The sequence below is a fragment of the Electrophorus electricus genome, chromosome 7, assembly GCF_013358815.1.
Source record: "Electrophorus electricus isolate fEleEle1 chromosome 7, fEleEle1.pri, whole genome shotgun sequence".
NCBI classification, from domain to species: Eukaryota; Metazoa; Chordata; class Actinopteri; order Gymnotiformes; family Gymnotidae; genus Electrophorus; species Electrophorus electricus.
In genome coordinates this window covers 21,082,798-21,087,264 of record NC_049541.1, presented here as the reverse complement: position 1 = coordinate 21,087,264, position 4,467 = coordinate 21,082,798, and positions in this window count along the sequence as shown.

The following is a 4,467-nucleotide window of genomic DNA, read 5'->3' as shown; positions in this document are numbered from 1 at the left end:
CTGCACACTTTATGTTTATGTTTACGCATACGGCATTTGGTAGACTCCCTCGTCCTGTAGAATAAGACACAATCCCATGATGTCAAACACACTTCTGTGGGTTTCTTCTCTCTGTGTTAGGGACACCATCTTCCTGTTGCAAATGTCTGAAAGATTCACGAAGGGTAGTTCCGCTTAAGGCGTATGAGATGTGGCTCTTTACGCTTTGGCTTGGACTGTTTTCTTGGAGCACACGCTGTAGCTGAGTGTCTTCAGAAGCAGTTTAATCACATTTTCTGTTTGAACCTGGAATCGTATGGCTAGGAAGTTCAGAAAGGCTGAACCAGGTAGTGGGTCCTGGGCTCAGCGCCGACACCTTTAAATACTGTAGCTAGAATTATTGTGTTGGCACAGTTCATTTGATTGCAAAGGAATCCTTAGGTCATATCAAATTCTGCACAGATGCCTTATGGTCTCTCTTCTCTTATGGTCTCTCTTTTCTTCTCCTTTCCTGCTCTCTCTCTCTCTCTCTCCCTCGCCATCTCTCTGACTTTCCCTCTTTCTCTCTCTCTCTCTCACTCCACACACTCTCCAGGCAGGATGAGGTGTGTGTGACAGCGCTCTAGAGTGTGTTTATCGGGGTCTTCAGCAGGTGTAAATCTCTCTCTGATGTCTGACGGGAGTCATTAAGAAGGAGCTGCTATCTCCAGTCCACAGAATGAACTGTCCCACGTCTGTCTGCTTACACACTCACACACTCAAACACTCACACACTCCCTCCACCAACGTGCTATATGTCACTGGCCAGAAAGAGAGGCTGTCTGTCATATCAGAGAACTAAACACCAAGCAGGCAAACGTGTGTGTGTGTGTGTGTGTGTGTGTGTGTGTGTGTGCGTAGCGACTACGAGTCTGTGTAAGGTGTAAAAGCGATTACTGTTGTGTGATTGCATTGAACCGTTATTGAGAGTGACCTGAAAATATAAAGTCTCTGCTCAGGAAACTCAATGAACAGTCCCTGTAGGGGCATTTTCCTTAGTGTCCGAAGATAACTGGACAGAGGACAGGTAAAGGATGGGTTTACCAGGCACAGAGAGGGAGCAGGGACAGCTCAGAGGATGAGCTGCCCTTGGAGATTACTAATATATTTGTATTATTTTGTAATCTGGGATTACTGATACACTGGTATGATGATGGCGTCTGGGATCACTGATGTGTTGGTGTGATTCTAGACTCTGAGATTAATGATATTGGTATGATTGGTATGATCATGCAGACTGCAAGGAACCATTGAGGGCCACAAAAAAAGATTCAGAATTCAAGCCTTCTGTTAAACCTTTTAAAAATGATATTAGATGAGGCTACTCTCCATACAGCAAACAGGCACAGCACACAGAGTACAGTAGTCTGATTACTGATGAGCCACGCTCAGTGAAGTAGAGTTAATTTAGTATCATAGCAATAGCACAACTACAGTAACGTGTAGTAGCTCAGTGGCATAATAAGTGTGTTATAGCACAGTAGTGTAGTAAGTGTTATAACACAGTAGTGTAGTGTGTTATAACAGTAGTGTAGTATGTTATAACTCAGTAATGTAGTGTGCTATCAGTAGTATAGTAGGTGTGTTATAACACAGTACTGTAGTGCGTTATAACACAGTAATGTAGTGTGTTATAACAGTAGTGTAGTGTGTTATAAAACAGTAGTGTAGTATGTTATAACAGTAGTGTAGTAAATGTTATAACACAGTAGTGTAGTGTGTTATAACAGTAGTGTAGTGTGTTATAAAACAGTAGTGTAGTATGTTATAACAGTAGTGTAGTAAATGTGTTATAACACAGTACTGTAGTGTGTTATAACACAGTAATGTAGTGTGTTATAACAGTAGTGTAGTAAGTGTGTATAACACAGTAATGTAGTGTGTTATAACAGTAGTGTAGTAAATGTGTTAACACAGTAGTATAGTGTGTTATAACAGTAGTGTAGTAGGTGTGTTATAACACAGTAGTGTAGTGGTTATAACAGTAGTCAATGTGTTATAACACAGTAGTGTAGTGTGTGATAACAGTAGTGAAGTGTGTGATAACAGTAGTGTAGTGTGTTATAAGACAGTAGTGTAGTGTGTTATAACAGTAGTGTAATGTGTTATAACAGTAGTGTAGGAAGTGTGTTATAACACAGTAGTGTTTTAAGATTCGTTACATGTGGGCCCCTCCCTCATCCTAGGCCCCTCCCTCACCCCAGGCCCCTCCCTCATGCTAGGCCCTGCCCCCTACTTGTTGAAGAACTGATTTATGGCTCCAAATACACTTAATGTCTTCCACTCATCATTCATTACGTGTGTTGATTCAGGAAACATGTAGTATGGGGGAGGGGGGTAATCACTCACTTCTCTAGTGCATCTGCTCTCAGCGGATTCTTTTGATCAGACACACATGGTATTTCAATCACATGTGCAGACACACACACATACACACACAGCCTCTAAGTCTCCATTTGTGGTCAAAGGTTTTGTCTGAACATGCTTCAGTGACAAACTCAAACCAACCCTGCCACTGAACGCAGCCGTTTCAAATGTTTCAAATGCAAAGCAGGCATTTTGGATTTAACGAATCAGAAACCAGTAGAGGGGGAAAGGAGCAGCTGATTGGCTGCCAATACTGAAGCGTTTTGTTGGACTTCCCCTGTACTGCTGGGCGTGGCACTGAAGGCCGCTGTAGTAGGGATGCTTCTTCTGTTATGAATGAGCTCTCCACGTGTGTGTGAACACCAGAGTCTGTCTGGGTCATCGGCTGTAGCGCAGCCACACCCCCGTAGTGTGGCTACGCCCCCCGACAGTGCTGCTGATACTTCTGTACCACCACCCGACACACACACACGCAAGCTCGCACAAACACACACACTGCTTCCATGCTGTGCCATCTTAACGAGCCACTCACACAGAGTAGATCATTTTACCCACGCACGGGATCAGAATAAAAGCCATTGCACAAGAGAGGGAGAGAGAGAGAGAGAGAGAGAGAGAGAGAGAGAGAGAGAGAGAGAGAGGGAGGCAGTGAGATCAGACACGGTGGTCTCTCCACACCATTAGAGATATGATGGCCCCCAACAGGAGCCTCAGTAATGACTGACAATAATGTCTCCGAGAACCCATTTTCTATCCTCCAGAACCTCTCCTCTCTCTCCCAGAGCCTCTCCTCTGTCTCTCTCCCAGAACCTGCTCTCTGTCCTCCAGAACCTCTCCTCTCTCCTCCTCCCTTCACTCATCTCTCCATTCTACCCCCAGCTCAAACTTCTGATAGAGTCAATCTTGCTCAGCCCACAGTCTTTCTCTCTTGCCCCCCCCGCCACACACACATACACACACACACACACTCACACACACACACACTCACACACACACACACATACACTCAATAAATCCAGATTGAGTGGCATCTAAACCATCTATTTGAAAGTCGCTGGCAGCTGCAAACCTGCCACATGGCCTCCAGGACTTGCGCTTGGATTGTCAGGAGAGTAGATTTGGCAGGTCTCTCTCGCAAACATATTTAAGAGCACATGTTTATGCAAAACATCTGCACTTCTGTAGATTGATGCAAAGAGAGCAACAGAAAGAGAGAGAGAGAGGCATAGAGAGAGAGAGAGAAAGAGTGAGAGAGTGATGAAATTATTTTCTCCAGCTGCTTTGAGCACACAGAGCGCAGGTTTCCCCACCACCAGCTCCCGTAGCTCACCATGTGGACATGTCACCGCGCCAGACAACATACACACACCAAGGCCACTGCGTGGGGTAAAGGTCATCTCTGTGTGTGCCCTGAGAGGTCATTAGAGGGCTGGACATAAGTAACAGAGCATGTAGGTATGTGGATTAGTCAGCAGGGGACACAGCACAGAGTCAGACTAGGATTAGCGGACACAGCTCAGAGTCAGACTAGGATTAGGGAATACTGCTCAGAGTCAGACTAGGATTAGGGGACACAGATCGGAGTCAGACTAGGATTAGGGGACACATCTCAGAGTCAGACTAGGATTAGGGGACAATCTCAGTGTCAGACTAGGATTAGGGGACACAGCTCAAAGTCAGACTAGGATTAGGGAATACTGCTCAGAGTCAGACTAGGATTAGGGGACACAGCTCAGAGTCAGTCTAGGATTAAGGAATACTACTCAGAGTTAGACTAGGATTAGGGGACACTGCTCTCTGAGGCTTCCATCACAGAAGCCGTGGAAAGACAAGGAGAGAAAGCAGCTAAACAGAGCCAAGAACACAGACCTTATTCTTAATCTATGCTACCTGGGGGCTCTTCATCCTCCTCCTCATCCTCCTCTCCTCCCTACTCCTCCAAGCCCCACCCCCTGCACTCAGTGCCTCCAGGGCCCCTGGCCAGCCCCCTCGTGTCTGGGTGCAGGGCTGCCTCTCTGCCCCGGGCCGTGAAGAGTGCCAGCACACCGGTGCTGCCTGGTATCCCGCACGCTGCCAAGCAAC